This window comes from Macaca mulatta, chromosome 18, assembly GCF_049350105.2.
Source record: "Macaca mulatta isolate MMU2019108-1 chromosome 18, T2T-MMU8v2.0, whole genome shotgun sequence".
In the NCBI taxonomy this organism is placed as follows: Eukaryota; Metazoa; Chordata; class Mammalia; order Primates; family Cercopithecidae; genus Macaca; species Macaca mulatta.
Genome location: NC_133423.1, coordinates 48,660,653 through 48,681,108, shown reverse-complemented (window position 1 = coordinate 48,681,108; position 20,456 = coordinate 48,660,653). Strand labels below are relative to the sequence as shown.

The window sequence follows — 20,456 nt, the reverse complement described above, 5'->3', positions numbered from 1 at the left end:
TTAAAGACGTGATGGTTGTAGGTGTGCAGTCTTATTTCTGAGTTCTCTATTGTGTTCCATTAGTCTAGAATGTCTGTTCTTGTAACGGTACCATGCTGTTTTGTTACTGTAGCCTTGTAGTATAATTTGAAGTTGGGTTTAATGATGTCTCCAGCTTGTTCTTTTTGCTTAGGATTGTCTTGGCCATATGAGCTCTCTTTTGGTTTCAGATAAATTTTAAAATAGTTTTTTTTTTTTTCTAATTCTGTGAAGAATGTCAATGTTAGTTTAATGGGAATAGCATTGAATCTATAAATTACTTCAGGCAGTATGACGATTTTCATGATATTAATTTTTTCTGTCTATGAGCATAGAATGTTTTTCCATTTTTTTTGTGTGTGTCCTCTCTGATTTTCTTGAGCAGTGGTTGGTTCTCCTTGAATAGTTCCTTCACATCCCTTGTTTGCTGTATTCCTAGGTATTTTGTTCTCCTTTTAGCAATTGTGAATGGGAGTTCATTCATGATTTGGCTCTCAGCTTGCCTGTTGTTTGTATATAGGAATGCTAGCAATTTTTACACATTCATCGGGTATCCTGAGACTCTGCTACAGTTGCTTATCAGATTAAGAAATTTTGAAGCTGAGACAATGGGATTTTCTTGATATAGGACCATGTTATCTGCAAATGAAAATAATTTGACTTCTTCTCTGCCTATTTGAATACCCTTTTATTTCTTTCTCTTTCCTAATTGCCCTGGCAAGAACTTCTAATACTCTGTTAAATAGGAGTGATGAGAAGGGGCATCCTTTCCTTGTTCTGGTTTTCAAAGAGAATGTTTCCAAGTTTTTGCCCATTTAGTGTGATATTGGCTGTGGGTTTGTCATAGATGACTTATATTATTTTGAGGTAAGTTCCTTCATACCTAGTTTATTGAGAGTTTTTAACATGAAGAAATGTTGAATTATATCAAGGGCCTTTTCTGCATCTATTGAGACAGTCTTTTTTTTTTTTTTTTGTCTTTAGTTCTGTTTATATGATGAATCACATTTATATGTTGAACCACCTTTGCCTGTTGGCACTTACTCTAAAATCGATCAGATAATTGGAAATAAAATACCCTTCAGTGAATCCAAAAGAACTGAAATCATGGCAAACAGTATCTCAGACCACAGCATAATCAATTTAGAACTAAAGATTAAGAAAATCACTCAAAACCACATGACTATGTGGAAATTAAACAACATGCTCCTGAATGACTCTTGGGTAAATAATGAAATTAAGGCAGAAATTAATAAATTATTTGAAACTAATGAGAACAAAGAGATAATGTACCAGAATCTCTGAGATGCAGCTAAAGCTGTGTAAGAGGGAAATTTATCACACTAAATGTTTACATCAAAAAGCTAGAAATATCTCAAGTTAACAACCTAACAATCTAACATGACCTAAAAGAACTAGAGAAACAAGAGAAAACAAAGCCCAAACCTAGGAGAAAAGAAGAAATAACCAAAATCAGAGATGAACTAACAGAGATAGAGATACACAAAACCCTTCAAAATATCAACAAATCCAGGAGCTGGATTTTTTTTTTTAATTAGTAAAATAGACAGAATGCTAGTAAGACTAATAAAAGAGAGAAGAGTAAAAGAAATACAATCTGAAATGATAAGAGTGATATCACCACTGATCCCACAGAAATAAAACCATGAGAGAATACTATAAACACTTCTATGCACATAAGCTAGAAAATGTAGAAAAAATGGATAAATTCCTGAACATATACACCCTCCCAAGACTGAACCAGTAAGAAAATGAATTCCTGCATAGACTAATAATGAGTTCTGATATTAAGGTAGTAATAAATAGCCTAACAACCAAAAAAAGCCCAGGATCAGACAATTCACAGCTGAATTCTACCAGAGGTAGAAAGAAGAGCTGGTACCATTTCTACTGAAACTATTCCAAAAACTTGAAAAAGAAGGACTCCTCCCTAACTCATTCTATGAAGCCAGCATCATCCTGATAGCAAAACCTGGCAGAGATATTACAAAGAAAGAAAACTTCAGGCCAACATCCTTGATGAACAGTGATGCAAAAATTCTCAATAAAATACTGGCAAACTGAATCCAGAAGCACATGAAAAAGCTTATCCACCATGATCAAGTTGGCTTCATCCCTGGGAAAATAGTTAATCTTAATATTTACAAATTAAAAAGAAAAAACTTAGGAGGTCAAGGATCCCGGGAAAGAATGCTGTTTGTGACAAGATAAGCTGATTATAATAACAATGTATAAAACAATCTCACTGAAAGGAATATGAGAAGAAGTATCAATCTAAGTGATTTTGGAGATAAATGGAATCTGCAACATTAAAGGCAAAATGAATGGCACAATAAGCAATAGTTGGCAAAATTGTTTCTCATGAGGATAAAGGTTAAAAAAATGTGCTACGATACATGTATACTGTAACTGAACAATTAAGGAAATGGATGGCATATGATGGGAACTATATTCTTAATGTTTGAGTAGAAATTTGTAAATAAACAACAAAGAAAGTGACTAACATGATCTATATGGTATCAGATTAGAATGAGAGACATCAGTAAGAAACTATGTTTAACTTAGTATGTGTCCCTAATATATATATGGATTAGTGTTTTTTACTATTAGCTGGGAGCAACTGAAAAATGTCACCCCAGTAGCAATGAGCACACCTAATACCTAGATCTTGGTTTCTATCTCATCCCCAGTGAAAGAAAATAGAGTTTCCTAAAGAAACTCTGATTTGGGAACTGGAAGAGGAAATACTCAAATGAGCCTAGGGAATCTTGTAGTACCAGAAAGTAAGGAAGCAATACAATAGCAACAATAATCCACAATAATAAGGGTATGTCAAAGTGACACAGGAGTCAACTAAAAGCTCTTGATGTTCAAAGAGGGAACAATTTGAGTATCAAAATAAAGTAGTGTTGGATTTTAACCTAAAGTATAAAATAAATCTTTATGATTTCATATTAATATTAACAAATGAATTAACAAATTAATAAATGGGGGAGAAGAGATAAATCTCTCATATTGAATTCCAAATAAATTATGTAGATGTTTCACCCTAAGGAAGGGGGAGCATATAACATCCCACTCCCTAAGTGTGAACTAACATAGTGACTTTCTGCCGATGATGGCAGTATGGAGAGTGTGTGGGGTGAGCGTAACTTTACAGTGGAGGCATCTGACAAAAATTACTTCAGTCAGGACCATGGTCAATATCAATAGTCATAAGTGATATTGTTTGTACCCTTGATATATGATAAAAATGGCACTTTACTTTGTGATCTTCTTTTCCCAACTATAACCCCAGTCTAATAATGATAAAAGCATTAGAAAATTTTTAATATAGAGGTGTGCTACAGGAAACTTAGTCAAAACTCAAAACTTCCAATGTTAGAAAAAACAAGAAACATGTTAGTGGAAGAAGTAACTGCAGATGTGGAAAAATAGGAAGAGAATTAGAATTAGGAGGGAAGCCTGAAGATGTTATTAAATTGCTGCAATCTCTTGATCTAACTTGAATAGATGAGGAGTTGCTTCTTGAGAATGAGCAAAGAAAGTCGTTTCTTGAAATGGAATCTACCTGGTGAAGATGCTATGGACATTGTTGAAATGACAACAAAGGATTTAGAATATTACATAAACTTAGTTGATAAAGCAGTAGCAGAGCTTGAAAAGATTGACTCCAATTTTGAAAGTTTTTTTGTGGGTCAAATGCTACCAAAGAGCATTGCATGCTACAGAGAAATTTTTTTTTGTGAAAAGAAGAGTTAATAAATGTGACAAACTTCATTGTCTTATGTTAAGAAATTGCCAGACACCTTCAGCAAACACCACCCTAATCAATCAGCATCCCTGAAAACGAAGGCAAAACCCTTTGCCACCAGATGTTCTGTAGCATTTTTTAGCAATAAAGTATTTTTTCATTAAAGTAGGTAGGGTTTTTAAGACATAATACTATTGCACACTTAATGGATTATAGTATAATGTAAACAACTTTTATATGCACTTGGAAATAAAAAAATTTGTGAGACTCACTTCATTGTGATATTTGCTTTATTGCATTAGTCTGGAATCAAACACATAATATTTCTGAGGTTTGCCTGTAATGAGGGTTTGGAGCACCCTACCAAGCTAAGCTATCTAGACTAGAAGAGATGTTAGACAAGATTAGGGGAATCTAGAATGGGTAGGAGGGTGGGAGATCATGAGTATTTATTAGAAGCTCATGACGACTTGTAGTGCCAGGGACTATATGGTTCCCTGCTAACCCTCCTGGAAACAAAATCAACAGGAATCCTGGAGCAGCTGTTTCCAAAAGAAATAAATTTAAATGATCAAGTAAGGAATTACAGTGTAAGGAGTAGACTGTAGTCAATGACTGTGGTAAGCCTCCCTGGGCTGACCAGATATGCTCTCAGGACTGACATGCTCATTTCTTAGCTGCTGAGAGAGGTGGCTTCTAAATGCACACTGAGCATCCCTTTCTGGAAATTGCCCTCATCCAAATGGAACTGCTTCTCCTAAGGTTGCACGTTCTTCTTGAAGACAGCCTTTACCCTATGATTGGTTAATACTTGGTATGTAGGTCCAGGCTCTCATCTCAGTTCAGGCTATCTCTGCACTGCTGTCCTTATGGGATTGACTAATGCTGCTGATGTGACTTCATCAATTCAACTTCTTCTGATGAGCAGCCTTTTTTCTCTAACACAATCCCAAAAGTCACTGCTATTATTTGATTGTATGTGTCCCTCCCAAATTCAGATTTTGACACATAATCCCAAATGTGATAGTATTAAGAGGTGAAGCCTTTGGGTGGTGATTAGGAGAGGTTTCCACCTTCATGAATGGCTTTAACAACCTTATAGAAGGGCTGGAGGGAACTAGCTAGGTCGTTTTTTCTCATGTGATGGCACAGCGTTCTTTTTTCTGGAGGATGGATGCAGCATCACTATGCCATCTTGGATGCAAAGACCAGGCCGTCACCAGAGAGTGACCTTACCAATGCCATATTGAACTGCTCATTCTCCAGAACTGTGAGAAACAAATTTCTGTTCTTTGTAAATTACCCAGTCTCAGATATTTCATTATGGAAGCAGAAACAAACAAAGACAGCCAACTACACACAGATCTTAGTCTTACATTTTCTGGGTAATCTGACATATGTCAGTGAATTATACTTCAATAAGAACTCAAGTTTCAAAAGGAAAATATAATGAGATGATTTGATTATAAAAGAGTAGCTCATATCACACTAATCATTTACCAAGAGCAATCACTTTATTTCAGGTACATAGAAGATCAGTCTTACCATCCTACTTGCAGGCACCAAGGAGCATGAGTTAATAAAATGAACTAAGAACCCTTCATTGATAGATGCATTAAATATTTATTAGAACATGCTATGTATATAAAGAACACTGTTGAAATCACTGATATGGGTTTCTCAGCAAAGGTGGGTAATTTTCTCCAGGACAATCTGATACAATTCAATTACTTGTTCTGGACAAGCTTCCAGGCTCTGTGTTCATGTATAGCTTCTGCTTATATAAAGTCTTCCAAACAATGACTATTGTCTAAAAACTGCTCCCAGTTTGCAGGTAAACTTTCTGTTTTCCAGATGCCTAATGTAAGGCTTGGAGTCACCTAGAGCCTGGAATGTGTACCGTTGGTCACTTCATGGAACATTCCACACCAGTGGACAAAATTGCTCTGGCCCCTGTTAGAACTGACAGCTGTGGGGATTCTGGGCCAAATGTCACTTTGCTTGTGAGCCAAGAGCTGGAAACTTGGAACAGAAAGAAGAACCTGGTTTGTATCAGGCTGATGTTTAGAACACCCTTCACTCCTCCTGTCATCACAGGAACTTTTCTGGGTCTGAAGTATACTCCCTGAATGTACTGGGTTCAGTCAGCCAGCAGCACCTTGGACAATTAGCAAGTTTTTCGTTGATTACTTTTCATTTTTTGTTTTTGCTAATTTGCCCCATTTTGTAACTAGTTTTTTCCCCTAGTATCCTTTCATTTTCTTCCTTTTTCCCATATGCCATATAACTTATTACAATTATTTGCACCTGTTAAAACAGAAGCACTGTGCTTGGGATCTGAAGGTAGAAATATAACCCATAAATGATTGTTAAACCATATGTTGCATGAATGGGACAAATCAGTAACCCCTCTCTTCATCATCTTTGTTCAGAGGGAGAATAAAAAGAAATGAGACCTGGCAGTATTAACTCTGAGTAGCAAAGAGCAACCATTTCCTGTACGAATGGTTTGTCTTGTAATTGCAGGCAGGCCTTATGTGGGCAAGACAAAGCCAAGAGCATTTAAGCAGCATAATGTGGAAAAGAGTGGAGGGAGGTACAGGAATAAGAGGCCTATTGTTCCTAAAGGAGAAGCAAGTAACTTTGTAAGCAATACTGATATGAGTTCTTCCTTAGAGAATCGTCCTACGGTGTCTACAAAGGAAATTCATGTTTGTTTTGGGTTTTGTTTGTTTGTTTGCTTGTTTTTTATGTAGGGAGCAAAGTTCTTTCCAAGGAATTCAATAATGAGTTATCTGAGCTAGAATGAAAACATCCATATCCAAATTTATTCATGGGTGAATAAATTTAGAGCAATCTCTCTCAGAATCCTGTGGTCAATTGCTCAAGGGTTAATATAAGGCACATTTTGTGTTTACAACAAACGGAAAGGTGCCATGGAACCAAATAGTTTTTGTGATTCAGGGTTTAGTGAAGTACTGGAGAATCTCAACACTGGACAAAAATCTATCCATACCCTCCATACACTGTCACTGTAACACCCTCAGAGACTTGTCTATCCTTCCAACAAAACTTACAATACATCATCTTAGCCTGAGGGGCTTAATTTACCACAATATACCACATTTTCTTGCCAACTTCAGAAAATAAAAAGTATTCATCCTTCAGATGAATTACATTAAGAAATAAATTCGCATTATTTATTAGAGGTCAAGTGTTCTATCGCTTTGAGACCTGCTGGAGAAGAAGCATGTTATAAGAAGTAGCAGCATGTAGAGTTTCTCAAAGATCTTCCTTACTCACCTGGGTCCAAAGAAAGAAGAATGTTATAGAACAACGATGCAGGAATTTTTTGTTCCCTAGCTCAGCCAGGTTCAGGTTGTTGTCTCACCACCTGGAAGAAATAGGCATGCAGACATTGAAGAGTCAGTGGAGTCAAATTCATTATGCGAAAAGGAAAGCTCTCAGCAAAAAGGTTCTTGAAAGCTGGTTTTCACTCTTCCCAGTTGAATACAAGAGCTTTTACATAAAAGCTGATAAGGCTGGTTTCCCTGTTTGTATAAAGTGCAAATTCCTGGTGGCTCCACCCCATTTCCCCAGTGCGCTTGAGGGCCCCTGCGGGCAGGTTTAGGCAAGCCCCCTATGCAAGTTCCCTTATCTGCACAAAACAGGGGTCCGAGGTTCTAGAGGGACCCTTCCCTTACTGTCTGCCTAAAGCAAGTTGGCTAACTCTTTTCAATGATATGTAGAGGATGATTACAGATGTATACATAATATTATATATGCATAGAAAAACACACTAGGGGATTCATGAACATGCCAGTTATCTGAAACTTAAAGTGTTCAAATTTGAGTTCTCAAAACCTTTCTCATATATATATATACAAATATAAGCATAGTTAAATAAATTATATAAATGATATCATTATTAAATAATACCATCTTATATGGTATAATAAGTTACATGAATTATCTAAAAATGTAATATATGTTCCCACAGTCTTCTTCCTAAGTTAATGACAGCTCTGTCCTTCAGGTTTTTAGGCCAAAAATACTTGAAGTCACCTTTCCTTTGCTCTATTTTTTATTCTCTTCATTCAAACCATGAAAGAATATTATTGTCACTGCATTTAAAATAGTGCCGGGATCTGATCTCACTTCAGTATCTCCACTACTCCTGTCCTTTCCTGTCTCCTACCTGAGCCTCAAAACTGCTTTTCCAGCTTAGATCCTTGTCTTTTCTGTCTATTCTTAATTAAAACCGTCAGAGGAAACATTTTTCTGAAGCCTGAAAACTTATAGGACCATACAGAGAGCCTAGGTTAATCTAACTTAGACAATGGGCCTCAGTAACCATTGCTCTAGTAAAACCCCTTCATTTCCTACATTAGGAGGGCAAGGCTAGAGACACATCTCACTCAGCAAATTAATGGCCCTGTGTGGCCTGTGAAATTTTCTTCTGACCTGACCTAGGTGGTTTTTCAATAGATGTCTCATCCATCTGAGCACCCTTGGAGTAAAGAGCTGCAAGACTAGCGCCTTGATCACACTCATCAGATTGTTCTGCTCTTAGGGTCAGGGTAACTCCTGACTGAGAGATATCTTGGGAATCAACCTCTTTCTCTAGCATGAACCAGTAAGTATTTTGACAAAACCCATTTTTAAGGCTATCTATGTCTGCGTGTGGAGTCCAGTGTAGTGACTCAAATAGGATGCAGCTGGCCTTGGAATTCTTACAGAATAAAGAAGAATAGTCTATACTTTTGTAAACTATAATAATAATAAAAATGCAAGGTCTTTTACAAACATGTAGCATTTCTGAGTGGGGCTACCTGTTACCCGAGAGAAATGGGGAGCCACACCCAAAATGTCAATAAAATAAGCTAAAGGAGGATTCTACTCTGATCTCACTCCCTTGACACATTTAAGTAGATTTGATGCCAAGAAGAAAAGACTTCTCTAATTTCAATCTAAAAGGAACCTTTCACACCATTTAGTTCAATATTCTCACCCAGTTGAGGATATTAGGCCCAGAGCGCAAACTAACTTTTTCAAGTTTTCCGCACTAGTTAAAATTAAACAGAACCTAGAATTAAGCTCTCAGTTTTGGTGATTATTCCACCTCCCAGTATAGTGAGAACTGGAAAGAATTTAGTTATAAGTGGAATTTTTACAGAAAATCTCTACAAATTCCTTTGGGTTCCCATTATGATTTTAGCCTTTTAGTTCCTTCTTATGAATCTTTGACCTCTTACATAACAGTATTCAAATAAAGTACATAATTGAAAAAATTCTTTCAGAAATTTATTTTTCACTCAATAGCTTCTAGATATCTATATTTTATACATATTTATCTCCCACATAGGTAGACATATAATACAACTATACTAAAATTTAAAAATTAAATAATTATTTCCTCTTGGTATCTCTGATGTCTTTCCAATGGCTTCAAACTGAGGTTTTAAATCAATTTGGTCAGTCCTTTTTTAAAAATATGAATACCATGTTTCAGGTATTTTTTATGGCAGTCTCACTTCATTCCTTTTCCTAATCTATCTCAGAATGATCCTTTTGTAACATCATAGACTTGAGGTGCTATGCATAAGTTGAGATTCTGGATGACTTTAGGGATGAGTTCAAGGGTGATGTGATGTTAGCCTGTGGGCTGCATATAGCTATGCTTCCAAAGGAAGCAACCAGGGCTTTAACCAGATCAATACAGACAGAAAGATTGCTAACACATGCCATATAGTCAAATCCTAGTGGAAACTCTTCTAGAAGGGAAGACAGAAGCAAGGACAGAGAAAACAGGCTAAGCCCGATGATGTGTAGGAGGTAGACCAGGAACTTGAAGTGGTTTATGTAGTCTCTTCTATGGGTGCTGGTGGGGGAATATCAAAAGGGAGTTGTGATGGTCATTATTACCTCTGTCTACAAATTATTTCTATCTCTCCTCTTCCACCACCTTGGAAATAAGTGGAGTAAAATTTCTCCAAAGAAACTTTATCAAATTGTATGCATGTTATCATGTTCCCATGTGTAACCTCTTTGAACACATATGTTGTTTGGAGCCTCTGTCAGCCCAAGTAACTGTAATAAGCATTGCTCCCCTTCCGGCATCCCTACCTGATGACTTGCACTGGACACATAACACTTAAGGAATCAACCTTTGCTGTTTCAAACCATAAGGGTTCTGTGTTTTTTTTAAATTATCTCAATGTAAACTCTCTTAACTATGTGACACAGAAATTTAGTTGTTTTGAACATCATCTGCACACTCAGATTATTTTCCATAGGTAAAGGAGAATGAGACTTGCTATAAATTCATTTGGAAGCAAGTTTTCCTGTGTACTGGAATTACATATTGAGGCCTGTTTACCAGGACCTAGTAGACTAGAATGTGAAGTGGGAATGGGACTCAGTGAGTCAGGCCAAACAGACTGTGATGGGAAATCATCTGATTCACTTTGGGAGAGTCAGTCAGACTTGGAATATCACTGGAGTGGCCACGGCTATCTTCATGAATAGACCAAGATCATCCCTCAGGAGGAATATATCTAGGGGATACATCCCAGAAGATTGTTCTTTTATAAGGCCAGTGCTAACCAGTGGAAAGTAACTCACACATATTTCCATGTGTAACATATTCAGGTTTCCTTTCACATTCTGATATTTTACTCATTTAAGTAGCTTCTGTTTCAGGGCAAAAACAGAAGGATATTCTGTGAAAACAAATACAATTATTCAAAACTAATGAAAAAAATACATGTTTTCAACAAATTTTAAAAGATGGAAGAGATTGACTTTCAGTCAAGTCAATCAAGGGACCAGGGTCCTGGCCCCAGGATGAGAAAGCTACTTCATCTCATTTTGCCTTTACTTAACTCAGCTGCCAACATAAGACATACGTAGGTTATTTTTAGGACCCCAGTTTAGCTCTAATATTCATTGACTCTGAGCCATTTTGTTACTCATTACTTTGTGTAATCAGGTCAGTTATATATTTGTAACATATCCCCAGAATGCTTTATACTCTAATTTTAAAGAACTTTAAAAAAAAAAAAAGAAGCTAAATGTTGTTAGAAGTGTTTATGTTTTCAAAAAAAGAAAGACTCAATCAGCATAAAAACCACTTTAGTATTTTAAATTGTACTGTTCTTCTGAGCCTTCTTTACACAGCAGTTTGGATTACCCCCTAAGGATCTATAATTGACAAAAAGAAAACTACAGTTAGAATAATGATTAGAATTGCTAATCTGTGATATTCTGGATCTATCAAGCTCTATCTTTCCTGTTAATTGAAAAGCCATCAGAAGATTCAAGTAAAGTTAACTTTGCTTTAACACATTTAAAAATTTCAAAGATAAATAATACAGCCTACATCACATTTTTTTAGTGAATCATGATCTTTGTGAGACCATCACACCTGCATGCGAATTTGTGATTCATTACGTCCCATATTAAAACACAATACAGAACTTCTCTAGTATTTTTACCCTGTGAAGATTATTTTAAAGCAACAATTACTTTTAATAAGGTGTCTCTTTTCTTGTAGAAAGTTCAAGAGATTAAAACTTTCTGGCCTCCATGGATTTGATGTTTGCTAGACTAAGCAATCAAACATTCAGATATTCATGGCAATCCTGGGGTAAACTGTGAGAATTCTCATTTTTCAATGGCTTAGACTAAATTGCTCTCAATGCAGACCCTCAGACAAAAGTTTCTATACAGAAAACAAAAACGATAAATTTTGCAATCAAGCAGGGAAACAGAAAAAGAAAATGTAAGAGGACATTGCTGAGTTCCACCACTATGAATGGCTGGTGCTCCCTCCCACAGAATCCAAGAGATCTAAGAAATATGCCTGAGATCTTTTTGTCCAGGGAAAGAAAGGAAGAAACACATATCAATTATCAATGGGATATTAACAACTTTGCACTTCTGGATTGTTTATGTATGGGTTCTAGTGGATTCCTATGGGTGTCTTATGATACAGAATAAGAGAAGCTCTGGACCAAGAAACAAGAGAAGTTAAGAGGCTTTTGGGTTACACTTGCATGAACCTAGCTGAAGAACACATCAAATTTACTATTAAAATAGGGGTTGAACTAAAAGTTAAAGCTAAAAAGTTTAGAAGTGGTACACAAATGGGGCCCCAAACAGTCCAGTTTTTGGACTCCTCAGATGTATTCATACCTTCCACTAAATTCAATATGGCAAAGTGGCCCTTTCAAGATGACAGCGAGTCACAAACTCTGCAAATAATTGACACAAGAGGGTTAGAAGAATAACCTGTAGTCTTCACTGTAGCAACATAGTCCTAAACATGTATTGATATTTATTATTTCCTTCCTCCCTCAATTATTCCAGGATTCCCTCACTTTTGACTAGATCGTCAACTGGTCTAATTGGCTTGCTTAAAATATGACTGAAATTTCTTCCACAAGTACTTAATTGTCTTGCTTTCTGGACCTTGGTTGCTACAATTGCCCATTAACTATTATCGCTGAAAATGGCACCACAAGAGACATCATAATGAATCCTCTCTGACCCTGTTATATAGCTAGAAGACTAGCTATTTAGAGTAATTGGAATAAATTTATACCCCCAGTATAATAACTTGCATTTTTCTTGTTTCTACTAGTATTAGGAGCTCAAAGTGACCATGTGCTAGTTCTAGCTTCAAGGTCTTTGGAACCTTTACTGTATCCTCTGAAAGAAGAAGTTCTCAAGAGTCAGGGCTTAGCAGACCCTAAGTCTGCGGAAATGAGAAAAAAAAATTACACATGAATGACTGAAAATGCTGGTGAGAGCGCCCAATTCTGTTACTTGCCCTTGGTTCCCAGACTTATGTATTTGAGTTGTCAGGCAGACAATGCCATATAGGTAATCTAATGTGTCGAGCACCATCTTTCACTCTAGATTGTGGCCTCTAGAGGATTGCCAACACCGAGCTTGTCAGAGATGCCAGTTCTGCCTTCATTGTACATTCTTTACAGCCTAAAGGAAAGGCATGCCTGTGGGCCCACCCAGGGAATTAAGTCATTGCTTGTTGGTCCTCCAATTAATAATCACAGACTTAAAGACAAGAGGCTTACTTCTCTGAACATTCTGACCACTTCATCAGTAGTAGTCCTTGTACTTTCTGCATCATTTATTCTGTAAACAGAGTTATGTCCCAACTTCAAAAGCCACCCCAGCAATGTACTAGAGCAAGGAAATCTTTCCAGAATATTGAATCTTAAGACAGTGGTGGATGTTCACATACCATCTTTAATCTACACCCTTGCCCAACCACTAAAAACATCTAGAGATTCACATCCATATATATTCTGTCTCTGTGTGTATGTGTGTGTGTGTGTGTGTGTGTGTATAAATAATTGGTACGTATATATTATATATATAAGATATATGGAAGTGAATATATATGGAAGTGAATATATATAATATATACATATATATGTACCAATTACTTCTAGCATATATTAACCAGACTTTAAGTGTATTTAGTATGTAAGCTATACCCTCAAAGAGCAGTGGCTGAATTTCCTGATTGGATTACACTAAGCCCTGACCCTAGTATTGGCATGAAGGTAGTGTCGGGTGGTAGAGGCAGGGGCAGACCTTGCAGATGGCAAGTGTAAGTTTGAGAGATAATTGCTTTAGGTGAGTATTTATAGAATCACCAAGCCTGGGAAACTCTTCTCCTAAATCTCAGGAAGGTAAATTTTTCTGCTGGCATAGAGGTTTCAGAGGACTTTTGGTAATTTTAGGCTCTCAGGCTCAGCTACCAACTCTTTATGTACTAGATTTCGGGGCTCAACTCTTTTCTTTCCAGGCCTCTGACATTGACATAGAAAACCTGTCACTGAGTCTCCAGGCTTAAAATTAAAGACTGGAATGCATTTTTAGAACTGTGTCTTTAGGGGCTATAGTGAGAAGGGTTTCCTTTATTTTATTTTATTTATTTATTTATTTATTTTTTTGAGATGGAGTCTCACGCTGTTGCCCAGGCTGGAATGCAGTGGCGCGATCTCGGCTCACTGCAAGCTCCGCCTCCCGGGTTCCCGCCATTCTCCTGCCTCAGCCTCCTGAGTAGCTGGGACTACAGGTGCCCGCCACCTCGCCCGGCTAGTTTTTTGTATTTTTAGTAGAGACGGGGTTTCACAGTGGTCTCGATCTCCTGACCTTGTGATCCACCCGCCTCGGCCTCCCAAAGTGCTGGGATTACAGGCTTGAGCCACCGCGCCCGGCCGGGTTTCCTTTAACATTGCAATGGAGGCACTCCAGTTTCCTTGAGTTGATTGCTGTCTGACCAAACCTTTCATTATGTTTTTGGTCATAATTTCCAAAGCAGTTAACAAATTTCAACTTATATCATCAGCCTTATAACTAAAGTTTTCCCCATACTGTTTAAGTGCCCTAACTGTCATATAATTCAATGCTTCACATCTCACATGCCCATTGTCACAATTAACCAAAGGTAAGATTCTCAATGAACATGTTACTACATGCCATGTGTTAATCTCTAACCCCAGTCCTGGTCCTGTATCAATGTTATTAATCTGAGTTCCTCCCAAAACAGGCATAAAACAAAGATTTATGAATGGTATGTTATTTGGGAATGTGATTTAATGGGGCAGGAATAAGGGACAAAGGAAACAAAACCAGAAAGAAGGCAAAACCAATGCAAAAATATTTAATCAAATTGGCTAACATTAAGGGCAATTAGTTGTTGAATGCAGTGGGTGTTTTGTGAAGCCTTAGAAGATATTTCATAAAGAAAGTGAGGGTAATCACTTATCCGTCACCCTCATTCCACGCTGTAGGGACAGAATACAACTTTACCTCAAAGAAAACTGGGACTTGTTAGAAAAGTAAATTTTTTGGCTACACCCCAGCTCTGGTTGGGTGATTCTGTTATGCATTTACATTTGAGAGTCACTAAACTATAGCAGGGTTCTGCAAACTAGTCCAGGTGACCACCTGTTTTTGTAAATAAAATTATATTGGAACACAGCTATGCTCATTCATTTGCTATTGATTGTCTATGGCTGCTTTTACTACAATGGGAGAATTGAGTAGCTGCAACAGGGACTGTATGGACTGTAAAGAGAAACATATTTACTATCTGGCCCTTTCCAGAAAAATTTTGCTGACCCATGAGCTATAGAACCCAAAAAGAGAGTTATATGGTAACACAGGCTGGATGCCAGCTGATTATTTATAGAGACAACATGTGCCATAGGATTTAAGCGGGAAAGACACAAGTGCAAAGCAAGCTACTCAGGGAAAGATCCAACTGTGGCTGGAGGTAAGAAGTTGGGTAAGTGGAAAACAGTAAAGAAGGGCACCTTTTCAAATTTTCTAAGAGATGAGAATCTATGTGAAATAGTAAATACCTCTGATTCATAGGAATAGCTAACTTAGGTAGTATTGAGATGTAAGTTGGTTACAGGTTAGGGTTCTGATTCTAGAATTCATCAAGATTTCCTCATTTTATATTTCAGTGTAAGCCACCCATGCATTTTCTTCATAAGTTAGGAAAAGCATATTGGGTTTGAGTCTCAGCTCCTATACTAAATAGCTAAGTGATCTTGGGCAAATTACTTAGCATCTTTGAGCTTCATTGTACAACATTCCTGTATAAGAGGATGCCTATAAGGAATAAAATTATTTTGAATATGAAAAGTAATTGGCAGAATGCCTGGCATATAATTATGGGTTGAGTCAGGTAGAGTTCTAAATTGAAAATAACAAATTCCACTTTAACTGGTTTAATTAGCAAAGAAATCCATTAAGGGAAATTAGCTCATAAAGGACAGAATATCACACTTGGAAAACTTGCAGCTAGGAACAACACTTAGCTTCACTATGGTCTGACACCAGCAAAGATGCTACAACCACTGCTGGTGGGCATGGATCCCACAGCTGACACTGATGAGGGTGTCAGTAGGACTCTTGTTGCTGCTGACCCTGGAAACCACAGTTCTCCACAGCTCCACTTGCCAGAAAAATGGCTCTGCTTGGTGCATGTTTCCTCCAATTACTCAGTTCCCAAATCAAGGTTAGGGAGACCAGTTTCCAAATCAAAGTCTTGTGAGACTCATCCAATTAGTAAAGTCTAATTCAAATGCTGCATGGCAGTTTTCAAGGAGGCTAGCAAAGGCAAGTTTTAAGACTTCTTCCTTGGGCAAGCATGACTACTAAAGCAGAAAATCCTCAAACATCCTGAGACTGTTCTTAAAGTGATAAACAACCAGAAAACAAGACAAATGTTCGGCATCAGCCTCAATATTATTCATTTCCTTCCCACTTTGCACGCCCTTAGAAAACCTGCTAGTCTTCCTTCATGACAAAAATGCCAAAAGCAATTGCAACAAAAGCCAACATTGACAAATGGGATCTAATTAAACTAAAGAGCTTCTGCACAGCAAAAGAAACTATCATCAGAGTGAACAGGCAACTTACCAAATGGGGGAATATTTTTGCAATCTACCCATCTGACAAAGGTCTAATATCCAGAATCTACAAGGAGCTTAAACCAATTTACAAGAAAAATACAACCCCATCAAAAAGTGGGCAAAGGTTATAAACAGATACTTCTCAGAAGAAGACATTTATGCATTTAACAAACATATGAAAGAAAATAGCTCGATATCACTGATCTTTAGAGAAATGCAAATCAAAACCACAATGAGATACCATCTCACACCAGTCCGAATGGCGATTATTAAAAAGTCAAGAAACAACAGATGCTGGTGAGGCTGTGGAGAAATAGGAACACTTTTACACTGTTGGTGGGAATGTAAATAAGTTCAACCATTGTGGAAGACAGTGTAGTGATTCCTCAAGGATCTAGAACCAGAAATGCCATTTGACCCAGCAATCCCATTATTGGGTATATACCCCCAAAAATATAAATTATTCTACTATAAAGACACATGCACATGTATGTTTATTGCAGCAATATTTACAATAACAAAGACATAAAACCAACCTGAATCCCATCAATGATAGACTGGATAAGAAAATGTGGTACATATACACCATGGAATACTATGCAGCCATAAAAAGGAGTGAGATCATGTCCTTTGCAGGGACATGGATGATGCTGGAAGCTATCAACCTCAGCAAACTAATATAGGAACAGAAAACCAAACACTGCATGTTCTCACTCATAAGTGGGAGCTGAACAATGAGAAAACATGGACACAGGGTGGGGAACATCATACACTGGTGCTTGTCAGGGGTTGGGGGGGTGAAGGGAGGGAGAGCATTAAGACCAATAGCTAGTGCATGTGGGGCTTAAAACCTAGATGATGGATTGATAGGTGCAGCAAACCACCATGGCACCCATATACCTTTATAACGAACCTACATGTTCTGTACTTGTATCCCAGAACTTAAAGTAAAAATTTTTTAAAAAGACCAAAATATAAACACACACACATACACACACGTGCGCACACACACACAAATTGTTTCCAAAAAGATTGATAAACATAAAATATGTTTGCTAGGAATGCTTCTTTTCATCTTGCCTGAACTGTGGTGAGACAGCCTGTCTGAGAATGAAGCCATGTAGAGACTAAAGTGGCAAAGAACGGAAAGAGACAGAGGCCTAGTGACATCATTTGAGCTCCTGGATCCAGTTTTTCCTGAAGCCAGTTACCCCCAGTGCTTCTCGATCACACAAGACAACAAGTTGTTTTTCTTTTTTTCTTTCTTTTTTAAAGAAAGAAAACCTACCAGTCTTTCCTCCTGCTAATACTATAGAATCACCCACAAAAAAGTTTCATTTATTCAGTTACATACTTGTAGCCTATCATACTTTTTAACTTCTTCTATTAAAATTGTAAGACATTATAAGAAATAAACAAGCATAATATATAGAAAAATCAAATTGCCCTAAAAATGTCAACTTTTAAATGTAATAGGGATTTTTCTCATTCATTGCTCCTGCCAAAATGTCACTCAGGAAAGAAACAAGTGAAAAGTCAATGTTGACTTTCTCAGCTACCACCTCCTAAAGCTATTTCTTCTCCACTGAAATTCCTCTAAACATTGGCTGACTTGTTATAGACGTATGAATTAATGGGAATTAAGCATCCACTCTTTCAATAAGGACTAATAGGTAGGTGTATTGCCTAACAAATTGTAACTTAACATCACATAAAGGCATATAAGATCTCAAATTTAAATGTACTCATTATTTACAAATTGTTTTCAAGATAACCAGATAACAAATTAGGACACCTATTTTGACTCAGATCACTAGATGGCTATGGGACTCCAGGACAAATTATTTCACAACCTAGTACCTACACTTTCCATTTTTAAAACCAAAGAAAAATGTTTTCCTAGCTTCCAATGTTTAATCTCATATAGTTTAAAAAGTTTGCATGCACGATTGGTGTAGTCTTATTTTTAATCAATATTACAAGTAAATAGCTTGGGAAGTGATTGAACAAAAGGTCTAAATACAAGTAAGTAGGTAATGAGGTTAAACTAGTTAATTCAAGTGGACACAAAGACAACCTATTTCTTATAATAGGATAGTAATAACAATGGGCCATTCTAAATACAGAGTACGAAAAGTGTCTGTCTGTCATTTGGCTTTACAATCTTCCTTTCAAATTGCTAACAAATGGCTATGTTTTGGAACAGCAGAAGAAGGAGGTGGAGATGGAACCTGGCATTTGCTCTGTAGATAAGTCTATAGAAGATGAGGATAATTGTTTTTTTTTTTTCTTCTTCTTTCCCATAGCCCTTCTGCAGGGTGAGTTCTTGTTTGTTTTGGAAAAACAGGACTATTGAGTAATTTCAGACTGGAGATGGCTTTTATCCCTGTGTTTCTTTAATGTGCATGTATATTCCTTTTGCCAAGAACTTGGAATTTGCTACAGGAAAAGATGGGTTTTCTTGTTTTTGATTGTTTGTTTGTTTGTTTGTGTTTTAGGGTTATTGTTGTACTGCAGGAAAGAGAATATAAATTCTAAGCTTTTCAGAAATTACTACGTACTCTTCACAATTTCATGCATTACCATGTCACCAGGTTGACTTAGAAAATATCCATTTGGGTTAGGCCCAATTTTTTTGTGCAGGGAAGGGAAACATTGGCCCCACATTTAAATGAAAGCACATGCTAACTGATATATTGTATGAAACATCTGCATAATGTATTATATAGAACATAGACTCTGTGATGAGAAATTCAGATGACAGGACAATATGAACCTGTCTAAAGACTTATCATCACTGCATAGCAATTCTAAGAAGTTATAGGGCAAAAAGCTTATATTTATGATATATATGAGTTAATGAAAAGACATTATTATCTTCTGATTATTACAGTACCTTCATGGAAAATCAATATAATCTAAAGTGTGCTTTCTTTCATTCCCTCGGCAGTAAAAGACACTTGGTGGGCACCGTCTTCCAATCTGACCACCTGGTGTATGCTGCAGATAATCGATCTTTTCTTCACCCCTCTAGGCATCACCATTCTCTCTTCCTTCACCAGAGATAGGGAGGACACCCAGGACACTGTGCCATGCTGTCAATTGTCATTTCTACCACATAAGCAAAGAGAAAAGCCAAGACTGGGCTTCAAATTCATTTACAGGCTTATATATGGCTTAGTTTTATTTTTTTTTCCAATAACTATAACTACTTGATTGGTCTGATAGATGTCAAAACCTGATAAAATAACCAGCATAGCTTTTCGCTCTGAATCTCACCTCCAAAAAAAAACACACAGGCCAGGGTGATTTCTCTCTTCAATAGAAAATGTAACCAGAGATGAAACTAAGCCTTCTCTGCATGGTTTTCATGTGCATGTGGTTTCCAGGGAAACCTTACCCTGATATTTTTAAATGTTAGGATAGTAACTGGTACCCCTCAGATTCTGGTTTTGAGCATATTAAGAATGTTCACAGAATCAAAGAAAGAGAAAAAGGAGCTATTGAAAAAAAAAGTTTCTCGTAAAACTGAATTTCATAATTTTAAAAGAGATATGTCATAAACTACATTTAAAAGGGTCCACAGAAAATGGAAGATTAAGACTAAAATTTGAGTGAGTGGAAAAGGAAGAGAATTGTTTGTTCAGGTGAGCAAACAAATACATCCTTATTTTAGGGTGGTTTTTCAGATTTCAGAGTAAGGAGAAGACAGTAAGCTGAAAGTTTGGTATTTCAATTACCTGATTTTCTCTATTCTAGATGAAAAAGGGTCACAGGAAGACAGAGAAATGGCAGGTTACAACCCTCTTAAAAACAAATTTAGTAAGAGAGACCAAAAAGTAACCTAATAAAGATAATTTGCCTTAACTCTTCAATTTACATTAATGTATATATATATTAATGATGATTATGAAATAATAATGACAAAAACATTACTCCAAAGCAGTGCAGCTCTTTAATAAAGAATACAATTTACTATCTCCTGAATTTATAACTTTTATTATTCTCATCCAGAATTTATTTTCTTTCTACCTATTCAAAACCTACCTTTTGATTTTTAATGCCCCTTTTCTCTTTCATGTCTGCTAAATGATGCTTGCTTCATCTCTCTCTTCTCAAATTCACTTAAAACTAATGAGAGACATTGGATTAATTTTATATCTGAAAAAGATAACTTTCTAAACTACCTACTACTAAAC

The 20,456-nt window shown here is 36.7% G+C and overlaps 1 long non-coding RNA gene across 1 annotated transcript in view; it reads right to left on the bottom strand.

Moving 5' to 3' along the window:
- Positions 1-20,456, bottom strand: part of LOC114673803 (uncharacterized) — a 61,430-nt gene that overhangs the window by 30,898 nt on the left and 10,076 nt on the right. The window contains exon 2 of the long non-coding RNA XR_013408457.1: positions 7,097-7,187. This is a non-coding gene — a long non-coding RNA (uncharacterized LOC114673803). The remainder of the gene's footprint in view (positions 1-7,096; positions 7,188-20,456) is intronic.